The sequence below is a fragment of the Diceros bicornis genome, chromosome 8 (assembly GCF_020826845.1).
Source record: "Diceros bicornis minor isolate mBicDic1 chromosome 8, mDicBic1.mat.cur, whole genome shotgun sequence".
In the NCBI taxonomy this organism is placed as follows: domain Eukaryota; kingdom Metazoa; phylum Chordata; class Mammalia; order Perissodactyla; family Rhinocerotidae; genus Diceros; species Diceros bicornis.
Genome location: NC_080747.1, coordinates 32,945,016 through 32,957,781, shown reverse-complemented (window position 1 = coordinate 32,957,781; position 12,766 = coordinate 32,945,016). Strand labels below are relative to the sequence as shown.

The 12,766-nt window shown below is 42.7% G+C and overlaps 1 protein-coding gene across 8 annotated transcripts in view; it reads right to left on the bottom strand.

Moving 5' to 3' along the window:
• Positions 1-10,556, bottom strand: part of N4BP2 (NEDD4 binding protein 2) — a 78,485-nt gene extending 67,929 nt beyond the window's left edge. For 5 of the 8 annotated variants that reach the window (XM_058546925.1, XM_058546922.1, XM_058546927.1 and 2 more), the window contains exon 1: positions 10,272-10,551. The gene's annotated coding sequence lies outside the window, so the exon portion shown is untranslated. Of the gene's footprint in view, positions 1-9,591; positions 9,612-10,271 lie in introns of those variants that run through there. The other 3 variants (XM_058546932.1, XM_058546933.1, XM_058546923.1) reach the window with 2 other exon arrangements.
• Between the last annotated feature and the right edge of the window lie 2,210 nt (positions 10,557-12,766).

Genomic DNA, 12,766 nt, shown 5'->3' with positions numbered 1-12,766 from the left:
CATAAGACCAATGGAATAAAATGGAGCCCTGAAATAAACCCTCACATATATGGTCAAATAATCTTCAACAAGGGTGCCAACGTGACACAATGGGGAGAGGGTAGTCTTTTCAATGAATGGTGCTGGGAAAACTTGATATCCACATACAAAAGAATGAAGTTAGACTCTTACCCTACACCATCTACAAAAATTAACTCCAAATGGGTTAAAGATCTAAACATAAGACCTGAAACTATAAAACTCCTAGAAGAAACAGAGGGAAATCTTCACGATATTGGATTTAACAACAATTTCTTGGATATGGCACCAAAAGCACAGGAAACAAAAGCAAAAATAAACATATACGACTACATCAAACTTAAAAACTTCTGCACAGCAAAGGAAACAATCAACAGAGGCAACCTACCAAATGGGAAAAAATATTTGCAAACCATGTATCTGATGAGTGGTTAATACCCAGAATATTTAAAGAACTCCTACAACACAACAACAGAAAACAACTCAATTTTAAAAATGGGCAAAAGATTTTTTTTTTTTAATTTTTATTTATTTATTTTTTTCCCCCAAAGCCCCAGTAGATAGTTGTATGTCATAGTTACACAGCCTTCTAGTTGCTGTATGTGGGACGCAGCCTCAGCATGGCTGGAGAAGTGGTGTGTCGGTGCGCGCCTGGGATCCGAACCCGGGCCGCCAGCAGCGGAGCGTGCGCACTTAACCACTAAGCCATGGGGCCGGCCCATGGGCAAAAGATTTGAATAGACATTTCTCCAAAGGTGATATACAAATAGCCAACAAGCATGAAAAGATGCTCAACATCACTAAACATCAGGGAAACTCAAATCAAAATCATAATAAGATATCATCTTACACCCATTAGGATGGTTATTATCAAAAAAACGAAAATAACGAGCATTAGTGAGGATGTGGAAAAAGTGAAATACTTGTGCACTACTGGTGGGAATGTAAAATGGTGCAGCTACGGAAAACAGTATGAAGGTTCTTCAAAAAATTAAAAATAGAGGAGCTGGCCCCATGGCCTAGTGGTTAAGTTCGGCACATTCCACTTCAGCAGCCTGGGTTCGGTCCTTGGGCATGGATCTACACCACTCATCAGCAGTCATACTGTGGCGGTGACCCACATACAAAATAGAGGAAGACTGGCACAGATCTTAGCTCTGGGCAAATCTTCCTCAAGCAAAAAACAGGAAGATTGGCAACAGATGTTAGCTCAGGGCAAACCTCCCTCAGCAAAAAAAAAAAATTAAAAATAGAATATGATCCAGCAATCCCACTTTTGGGTATATATCTAAAAGAACTGAAAACAGGATCTCAAAAAGATATTTGCACCCATGTTCACTGCAGCATTATTCACAATAGCCAAGAGATGGAAGCAACCTAAATGTCCATTGACAGAAGAACGGATAAAGAAAATGTGATGTGTATACACACACATACACACACACACAGACTGGAATATTATGCAGCCTTAAAAAATAAGGAAATCATATGCAACAACATGGATGAACCTTGAGGAAACTATGCTAAGTGAAATAAGCCAGTCACAAAAAAACAAATACTATATGAGTCCACTTATATGACGAGTTACAGTAGTCAAACTCTTAGAAAGTAGGATGATGGTTGCCAGGGACTAGAGGGGAGGGGGAAAAGGGGAGTTGTTCAGTGGGTATAGAGTTTCAGTTTTGCAAGATGAAAGAGTTTTAGATATTTCTTGTATTAACAATGTACATAAATTTGGCACTACTGTACTGTTCACTTAAAAATGATTAAGATGGTGAATTTTGTGAATGTTTACCACAATTTTTTTTTTTTTAAACTATAAGGAGTTCAACTACAAAGAAAAAAAATAAGTGACAGTGGTTAGCAGGGAAAGAAAACGTTCACTCAAGAGAGGAAGAGTCAGAAATAGAACAGAAAAGAAAAATCACAAATAGAAATCCTAAGTGAACTAGATTTAATTACAACTACAATCATCAACTCTGGGTCCCCTGATAAAACAGATTTACCGCGTCTTTATAGCTCCAGAAACTAGGTGCAAATTAGGTACTCTGTAATCCCCAATATGAATGATTGTACATACACCACATCCATCTCCTACTCAACCACTTCTTTCCTACCAACCATTACCCACCAAAAAGGCTCCATCCTCTCCTTTCTGTCTTTAAAAATTCTAATTCTAAAAAGTCCAAATTCCTGCACTGGAAAAACTGTTTAGAAATTTGATTTTCTCAAAGCACCCAGAATTGATAATAATCAGGGGAATTTTTAATTCAGACTTACCAAACTCCTAACATTTCCTGTAGTTTCAGTTTCTTAAAATAAAAGTAGTTTACGTTTGTTGTTTCCCACTATCTGTTCACTTCTTGATCCAATGCAATCTACCCCCTACATCTACTGGCTTTTCTCTGGCTGCCCCTTCTCAGTTTCTTTCAGTGATTCCTTCTCTTCTGCTCACATTTTCAATGTCACTGCTCCCCGGGTTCTGTCCCCAACCTTGTGCTCCATCAGCTTTTCCTAGGTCTATCTAAACCCAAGGTTTCAATACCTATAACTGTGATTCCAGCAAAGAATTCTCTCCCAAACAATTAACCAATACAGTTAACTGCCTGATAGACCTATCCACTTGAATATTACTGGGCACTTCAAGCCTCTGAGGTCCAACTTAAAATCCTCCAATGACTCTCTATAGCTTCAAGATGAAGTCCCAACTTCTTGGTAAACCATTCAAGGACTTCTATGATCTGGCCCCTTACATAACCCTAGCCTCCTCTTCCTCTACTTCCCCTCAGGTACTCTCTAGTCCTCCTGTATCTAATTATTTGTTTCCCACACAAAGTAGGACATTTCACATCTCTATGCCTCACACATGTTCTGCCCCAAAGTCCTTCTACCCTATCCCATTCAACCCATATTTCTCAGCTCAATCAACTTTCCTTCAGGAAAGTTTTCCACTATCCCAAAGTCTGATTTAGACACAACTCCCAATGCATCCTAGATATACCTCTATCTTAGCACCTTTGCATTTATTTGTTTAGACTACTAGCCTACAAGCATCTCGCAGATGTGTCTTAGTTAGCAAACAAGAGCTCAATAAATACTTGTTACATGCCGGCACAAACCAAAAAGCCAATTTAGTTCTTTAAATTATTGGACTTATCATTTCAGTACCTGGAATACTCAGGTCATAATACAGGGCATTTCTTTCCCACAAATAAAGTACCTAGGAAAATCAATTTATAATCAGAAGAGTGGTTAAGAATTATAATGGATATTCGTGTCTGCCCAGAACTCCCTCTTCTCCTCCCCTACCTGACCAGGGGTCTGTTTTCTACTAATGGACCCCTGGCCATATAAGTGAGCACATCTCATCACCTAGGCTGAACTAAGCATAGTACCTCATCCCCTCAGCTGCAGAAATTGGTCAAGAGATGGGCAGGTGACCAAATCTATCTAGAGCCTCTGACATGAGGCTCTAAGTAGATAAGCCTGCACTGCCAGGAACCAGGTCCCACCATGTGAAGCAGCATATCCACAGTAGAAGAAATGATGCCAGTATGCACAGAGTCTAAGTATAGGAAAGGCCTAACTATGGGCAAGTTCCTACCTTAGCTCCTTATGGCCATCTCTATGCATACAATTTCTGTTATATGGCTATTGGACCAGTAACTTTTCCCTCCATAGGCTATTTCAAACTGTATCTCTGTTACTTGCAATCTAAAAAGTTCTAACTAATACACGGAGAAACTGAATAGATGCAAATTATACATCAAAAGGCCGGTCCCGTGGCTTGGCCATTGAGTGCGCGCGCTCCGTGCTGGCAGCCCGGGTTCGGAACCCGGGCACCCACGGACGCACCGCTTCTCCGGCCATGCTGAGGCCGCGTCCCACATACAGCAACTAGAAGGATGTGCAACTATGACATACAACTATCTACTGGGGCTTTGGGGGAAAAAAGGTGGAGGATTGGCAATAGATGTTAGCTCAGAGCCGGTCTTCCTCAGCAAAAAGAGGAGGAGTAGCACAGATGTTAGCTCAGGGCTGATCTTCCTCACAAAAAAAAAAAAAAAAATTATACGTCAAAAGACATATTTCACTGAAGGTGTAAAAGGGCCTACCTAGTATGCCTTTCCTGACTTAGAAACTTTCATCTATCAGAAATAATGTCTCTTTCCCTTCCTTACTAGCTAAACCCCAAAATTACTATTTAATTTCCTTTCTAGTATACTCCATGCAAATGACATCTTTTTCTTTTTTTTTTTTTTTTTTTGCTTGAGGAAGATTCGCCCTGAGCTAACATCAGTGCCAATCTTCCTCTATTTTGTAGGTGGGTCACCACCACAGCATGGCCCCTGACAAGTGGTGTAGGACCATGCCTGGGAACTGAACCCAGGCCGCCAAAGCAGAGCATGCCAAACTTAACCACTAGGCCACAGGGCCAGCCCCTCACATCATTTTTTAAGATAGCCAATTTACCTTTTCCTTTCATTACATCCTAACCAGTACATGGTGAGATGACAAATAAGCAAGTAATTACAATGTGATAAGAGGATATAGAGTGCTAGGGAAACAAATAGAAGGTGCACGTGACCCAGCCTTGAGGTATCAAGGAGGACTTCCCCACAGAGGTATGACCCCAACTGAGACCTGAAAGACAAGTATGAGTTAACAAAACCAAAGGGGAGGGAAGCAAGGAAGTAGGGAAGGCATTCCAGACAAGCAAAGCTTCTATACTCAGGCCTAGATTTAACAATCTTAAAGGAGAAATGTAAATAACCGAATATGACTAGCGTATTGAAGGCAAAGGAAGGAAGTGACACAGAAGATGAAGAGGTATATAGAAGTCAGATCATGAAGATCCTGAAAGCCAACTTAAGAAGTTCAGACTTTATCCTGAAGACAATGAAAAGCCATACAAAAGGTTTTTAGCAGGGGAGTAACATGTCCAAATGTGTTAAACAGATTACTCTGGCTACAGTGGGAAAAATGGATTGGAAGGCAAGACTGGAAGCAGGGATAACCACTTAGGAGGCTACTGAGGCAATCCAGGTGAGAGATGATGCTAATGATGGAGTAGGATGGTAGCCTTGGGGATAGAGAAAAGGCACAGATTCAAGAGATATTAAGGAGGAAAAATCTAACAGGGCTCAGTGATCACACAGAATGTGAAAGAAAAAAGACGACGACAAGGAATGGCTCATGTTTCTGTCAAGTTATTAGCATTGTCTACTATTTACTGAATTCTTACCACACATGCATTATCTCATTTAATCCTCCTCTAGAGAGAAGACAGAAAAGAGGCAGTTTGTTTCATATTTCAGGTTTGAGGATGGGAGAGGGAAGGCTGATAATGACTACAGTTTGGGATATGCTCAGTTTTAGGTACTATGGGGAGCATACAAATGGACATGTCATGAAGATAGATGATACATGAGTCCAGTTATCAGGAAAGAGCTTTGGGTTGGAAATTAGAGAATTATCAGCATACAAATGGCAACTGGGAGACATATTTTTAAAAGTAAAATATCTCCTTTATTCATGCCAATATTTATTTAATACCTATAGTGTTGGGACCAGTGTTAGGAAATTTAAAAAGTAAGATTCACTGAGGCTCACAGTTATTAGAGGGAGGAGGCAGCTCAATATAGCAATGTGTATAATAGAAATACACCAAAAGTTCAGAGGTAATACAAAGAGTAAGTGATTATCTCTGCTGGGGGAAGGAACATTTTACAAAAAATACCACCTAAATCTTGAAGAAGGTTAGCAGACAGTTTAGGGGCAGGGGAGCAGGGAGAACAGTCAAGACACTCCAGACAGAAGAAATGATAAATTCAAAGACAGAAAGGAATAAAAAAAAAAAAAAGATGTCCTGCTTCAGAACAGAGAAATTGAATATTATTCATGCCAGTCTCCCAAACTAATTCTTAAATTTAATGAATAAAGAAGGTGTATAAAAATGTTTTGGTTTCTTTTTTTGGTGAGGAAGATTGGCCCTGAGCTAACATCTGTTGCCAATCTTCTCTTTTTGCTGAGGAAGATGAGCCTTGAGCTAACATCTGTGCCCATCTTCCTTTATTTTGTATACGGGATGCTGCCATAGCATGGCTTGATGAGCGGTGCATAGGTCCAAATCCGGGATCCAAACCTGCGAACTTAACCACTATGCCACCCGGCTGGCCCCTAAAAATTTTTTTTAAGAAAAGACATAAGGGAAGAATTCACTCTACTAAATACTAGAGTACATTATGAAAGCAACATAATAAAATTAAATGGTACAGCTACAAAAATCCAATAAAAGATTGAAGAACCATTATGAGAATTCGAGAGTCCAGAAATAATCCTAACTACACCTCAAAATTTATATGTAATAAGATAGGCTTTCTAAAAGAGGAAGGTAAGATAGAAATTTTTAACAGTGTTAAAACGATTTAATAGCAATTTGTAAAACAAGGTGGTGTCACATTTTATACTAAAATAAATTCTGATTACAGAGTTAATTTTAGAAATATTGGAAAAAACTGATCATCACAGCTGTAAAACAATGAAATTTCTTAATTTGGAAGTATGAAGCAATGACAAAGGAAAAGAATGATCGATTTACGTATGAACATTTCAAACATCTGACAATTAAAAGTAACCAAAAAGTAAAACAGCAACCTAAAGAAAAATATTTTCAAGAAAAACAACACCAATAATCATGTTTGTGTCTTTCTCAAAGTTTTAAGAAAAACAGACCCAACAGATCATCAAAGGATATGAAAAAACAATCCACATTTAGAAAAATACAGTGTCCACCATCAGTCTAGCCAAGTTTAGGGAAATTGGTACACTCAGAGGTAGTGCTCAGGCAAGAGCAACATGTGGGTTCTTTGATCCTGTAATTCTACTAATGGTCATAAAAATCTAGCTGGCTTAGCCAGTTTATTCCTCCATGGAAATTAATAAAATGCTCTTTTAATTTTTGTATATGAGTTTAGATAGCACAAATTGATTAACCTCAATCTAGACGTCTCAATAAAATAATTTCTGGAGAGGGGCTGTCTCAGTGGTTAAGTTTTCGTGCTCCGCTTCGGTGGCCCAGGGTTCAGAGGTTCGGATCCCAGGCGCAGACAAATGCACCGCTTGTCAAGCCATGCTGTGGCGGTGTCCCATATAAAGCAGACGAAGATGGGCACGGATGATAGCCCAGGGCCAATCTTCCTCAGCAAAAAGAGGAGGATTGGCAACAGATGTTAGCTCAGGGCTAATCTTCCTCACCAAAAAAAAAAGTTTAAAAAAATAATAATAATGATAATTTCTGGAGGACAATGCTGAGATTCTTCCAACAGTCTGCCCATCTAGGCATATTTTAAGACTTTAGTACAGTAGGTAGGAAAGTACTTAAAAGTAAATTCAGTAAACGAAAATTCAAAGTAATGTTAAAATCTCTATATGGTTTTATATAAACAAATTGAATTATTCATTGTAATGTAGAGGGAAAAACGTTCGGGTGACAAACCGATATACCTTATTTCATCAATTTTAAGACATATGTTTACATTTCTGCATTAAAGAAACATCCTAAACTCAATAACATGTCACAGTTTACTTGGAGCATTTTTGGGTTTTTTAAAAAAAAATTTTTTTGAAAATTTTGTATAGGTACATATAATAGTTCATCTTACAACTGATGGGATGAATGGTAGTTATCTGGAAATGCAATCATTTACTTGATATCAAAGGTTTTGTTTCAGAGGGCCATGGAAAGGATACATTAAGGGTAAAGTTTTGGGTCACAAAGATCCAGGCTTGACTGAATCCTGCTCTGCCAAATAACAGTTGGGTGACCTTGGGCAACTTTTTTCACATTTCTCAGATTTTCTGTTTCCTCATTTGCAAAACAGTACCGATAACAGTGCAAATCTCATAGAATTGTGAGAATTAAATACAACAGCATATGTAAAGTGCTTAAAACAGTGCCTGGCATTTATATTACAATGAGGATGAGGGTGATGAGGATGATAATGACGTTTGGCTTACTCATTGTCTGGCATGGTAAATATCAAAAAAAGTTCAATCTTTTCTTTAATTCCTAATGAAACTACTTCTAAAGGTATTTAATAGTGATCTGATCACAGGGATATAATGTACAGCATGTGGAATACTACAGTCAATAATGCTGTATTAACTTGGTAAGGCGACAATTACTAGACTTACTATGGTGACCATTTCGCAACGTATACAAATGTCAAATCATTATGTTGTACATCTGAAACCAATCTAATACTGCATGTCATTCATACCTCAATTTTATTAAAAAGTGATTTAAGTTCAATGTTGAGATTCTCCCCAAGACTTACAATGTGAGTTTGCAATAAAAAGCTGAAGAGAAGGAAGGCAAAGATGGTCGTTATGTTCTAAAATTCACATTGACTAATAAATGGTTACTGCTTTGCATATCAAAAGACATGCACAACCATGGATAATCATGAAGGAAAGGGCGATTTTTAGAAAAGGAATCAGATAGTGTTAAAAAAAAATGCACCTACACTGATGTTTATGTAGCCTTTTGTGTACAAGATACCATGCCTACTTTAATAAAGAAAAACACATTCCTCTACCATAAATTAAGCCCACTTTTGGTTTGAAGTCCAGTACTCAGGTCCTCTTTACTCCCCCCTTCAAAGCAACTAAAGTCAACCAGGTACACAAATTGACATTCATAAGTACTGTATGCTGAGTACTGGGTTGGGTGTTTTTAATTGTTTATACGTTAGTCTTTTTTCACGAACTAAATTGTAGCCTCCTTGTAGAAAAGCAGCCATTTCTTTCCTATTCTTCCCACCATCTCCACCCCTGCAGCCCCCCATCCGAGGACGGCCACTTTAATAAAGGCTCCGGCACAGGAACTAAAAATCGTTGATTTAATTTCTGACCTTTAAAAACGAACAATGTAAGAAAATGGACCCATGATGATTATCAAAACACAAAACACATGATGTTTACATTTTTTAATGCGTGTAAAAATTCTTTCATTGAAAACTGAAGGATGAGAGTTAAAACGAGTTACACAAGACAGCTGGCTGTTTGAGAGAAAAAAAGCCATGAAAACAATAAAATCGGAAGGAAAAGGCTGATGTTGGGATAAAAAACATTTTTTTTAAGTGGGAGAAGAGAGGCAGCTGCAAATCATTGTTTTCTGAGAGGCCAGGTTGATCTTCAGGATTTTCTTCTCTGAGCTCAACCAATCCCCACCTTTTCTGAGTTAACCAGTCTCCAGGCAAGCAGCGCTTCTTCATTGGCTTAAAGATGTCGAGTAGAAAAAACCAGCCAATCCTGCCTTCAAGTCAGAACCGTGCTATGGAGACACTACAACCACTGCATGGCGAGAATGTGTACAAACCTGTCCGTGCCACAAATATCAGAGCCTAAGACTGCTGCCGAGAGGAAGACTGTCTAAAGCCAACACTGCGCGTAATCGGGCACCTACCCTTTTTTTTTTTTTATTACTCTAGCTCTCTTTCTGAGGGAAAAAAACTGTTTTAATTAAAAGAGCAGAAGGAATAAACTGTGCCCCCCAGTCAGATGACTCACTCTGTCGAAGACAGATTTCCAAACGGACACCTCGGAGAGGGTCTGGGTGACAGCAGGGTTAAAAGAGGGTCCCAGTGAGGCTCAAAGTTGCGGTGGGGGAGGGGGGTGTGGACGAGGATCAAAGAGGCACAGATAACCAGGGACAGGGAACGTCCCCGCAGTATCCAAAATCTGCACATGTGGAGCGAGAGGCTGTGTTTGCATTTGAAGAAGTGAGTAAATAAACGGCTTTGCTCGGACTACGTACTCGGGAGGGTGGCCCGAAGTTCCAAGAAGGCTCCGCCTGGGAAACGCGAAAGGCGCTCAGAGGGGCGGGAGGTCAAGTCCCGGCGGGAACCGACAGCGAGGGAGCCCCGGGGGGCGAGAGGGGAGTGCCCGGGGCCTGGAGGCCCGCCAGCGACTGGGAGGCCGAGGAAGCGGCCGCAGCCCCCGCCTTCGGCCGGCCTCGGGCGGCGCGCCAGGGCCCGCCTCTCGCCGACGCCTCACTTCCCCTCCGTCCGGGCGGCCTGGCCCGCGGGCCGGACAAGAGGCGGCCCCGCACGTTCGAGGTTTCGGGTTTCGGTCGCAGTGCCACCCGCCACTGCCTCAGGCCCTCCGCTTGGGCTCGGGGCCCCGGGACCCCTTACCCCCAGGACCCTCACCCCGGCCCCGCCGCCCCAGCTCCCACCCGACGCCTTTACCTGCTCCCGGGACGCGCCGAAGGCGTCGAGGCTGGGGCCGCGTCGTCGAGTGCGCGCCGCGAGTCCGCAGCCTTTCCCGCCGCCGCCACTGCGCTCTCTGGCGCGGCGCTGGGCTGGCGAGCAGCGGCGGCCGCGGGGAGAGACGCGCGGCGAGCGCCCGGCGAGGAGACACTGCCGCTCTCCGGCCGACCGGGGTAGAGCAGCCTCGCAGCAGCCAGCCGTGAGAGGGCGGGTGGGCGGCCGAATGGGGAGGGGTCTCGGGGAGTTGGGAATGGCTGCCACGTCGCCTAGGTGGATCGCCGTCCTCCGCCCCCCCCCACACCCGGCGGCTCCCCGCCGCAACCTCTGGTTCGTCCCCGAACTGCGCCGTGGCGCGCCCGCTCGCCCCGCGGGGCCGACCCTGGCGACCCGGGCCCGCGGGCGCCCCCGCCTCTCCCTCCCCCTCAGGAGAGCCAGTCCTGGCCTGGCCGGTTCTGCGGCATTGGATCCGTTCCTCTCCCCAACTACTCCTCCCCCACCCCCGCCAAAAAAAAACTCGCCCAAAAACCTGACGTGTTTCCCCCTTCCCTTGTCGGGGCTGGGGGCGTGGGGGGTCACATGGAGGAGCAAGCAAACCCTTTTCAACGTGTCGGGTTTGGGGGGAAGGTGGGAGCCGTTTTATGCTTGTGAACGTAGCAATAAGGGGACCCAAAATTTCTGCCGAAATAAGTGGCGCTGTTTCTAGCCGTCTTCGCTCTCCCCCAAGCCCAAAAAGCAAAACAGAAACAAGGTCGTACAGGCTGGTCGAGGCGGGGGAAGACAGGAGAGCGGGGCGGGCCCGCCAGCGCGCGGGTCCCGGCTTCAAGTTGGGAAGGACCGCGAGTCGAGGCAGGCGGCCCCGGCGTTGCCAAACTGGGCTGTGGACTCGGGCGGGCAAGGCCACAGCGGCGGCGGGCGCGCGAAAACCCCGCCTCCGCGCGCGCCGCGCTGCCCGCGGGAGGTTTCCGGGCGCGCGGCCCGCGGCCCCTATGCGCGCTCGGGCGGCGGACACGGCGCGGCCGCTTTGGAGCGGGGAGACAAAGGGACCGGAGGCCGTCGCGGCCTGGTCGGAGGCTGCCTGGTCTCAGACGGCGCTGCCAACGTGCGGTCTTAACACGCTGGCGGAAGCACAAAAACGTGCGCAAGTTTGCATGTAGAACCGCTGGGGCTGACCTTTGCTCTCCTTAGAGCTTCAGTTTTCAGATGGCAAGAAAAAGCACCGAGGTTGTCTTCCCTTTTGCGATCGCTGTGTTATTAGCCCGTCCCCGACGCCTGCTCCATTTTTTTCCCCTCTAAACTCTGCTTTCCTTGGTTTGTTTCTTCTTTGTTTTGACGTGAAATGTTCAATGCTTCCAGGTACACGAATTTTTCACCCTTGCTTCTGGTGGTGGTGGTTGTTTGGCTTATCCGTTTTTTCTTCTCTCTCTTCCCCTCCCTTTGTAATTACTTTCTGTTCCACCTTCATTATTCTTCATAGACAAACGAAATAGCCTCCTGACAAAATATTCCTTTGCATCGAAGAGACAGACTGTCAATGATGTTATAATAATTGCTTTAAACTGAGTAGAAATTTGAGAAAAGTGCAATGGATTTTTATCTTCACTAGTCTAATTGAAAACGTTCTAATGGTTTTTTTAGAAACCAGAAATATTTAAGCAGAGACCTCGGGATGGTAATTTTTCCTAATGAAACCAACCACACAGAAAAATACAAAGAAAAAAACATTTTTTGCCTTTTGTATGATTTTTTTGGTATTTTTAGAGATCCATTGAGTACCGATGTTAAGAAATTACAATACAAACACCTTTATTAATGCTTTTATTAAATTTCAAAGCAAAAATTTTAATAAAGTATCTAGAATCTCAAGATATAGCTATTGCTGAGAACCTAACATTAACTCTGCCTCTGAACAGCCGTTAAAAGAGACTAATAACAGTGATATATGCCACTTTAGAAATGAAAGAACCCTAGGAATTGTAAGCTTCAAACAAATCTAGCAAGTTAATATTAATTTTGTTCGTCTGAAAAATGTTCACCATGATAATAAAAACTGGCATTTAAGTTCTTGATTTTCCTTTGACTGTTGTCAAGGATTCATCACATCTTAAGTCTGAACAATAAATAAAGTGTTCTTAACACTGGAAAACATATTTCAGGCCACCAGGACATCACCCAGACTGAATATTAAAAAAAAAAAAAGAGTGCTTAGTAAACCAATAAAAGAAAAACATCAATACTATAAAGTTCTGAGAGTCAGACTCAAATGAAGACCAAAGCAATCTTTACTCAACATGCACAATGCCAGCCCTCGTTTGTGAATATTTATAAAGATTTCCTTCTTCCTTATTGGCTTAAAGTTCTAAGCCAATAGGAAAAGTACAACACATCTTTTAAAGGGTGAGCCATCAGCATTAGGTTAAAATGTTGGATAAACAGATTGTTTATCATGTTTTTTCTCGTTCAAGATCATGTGTCTT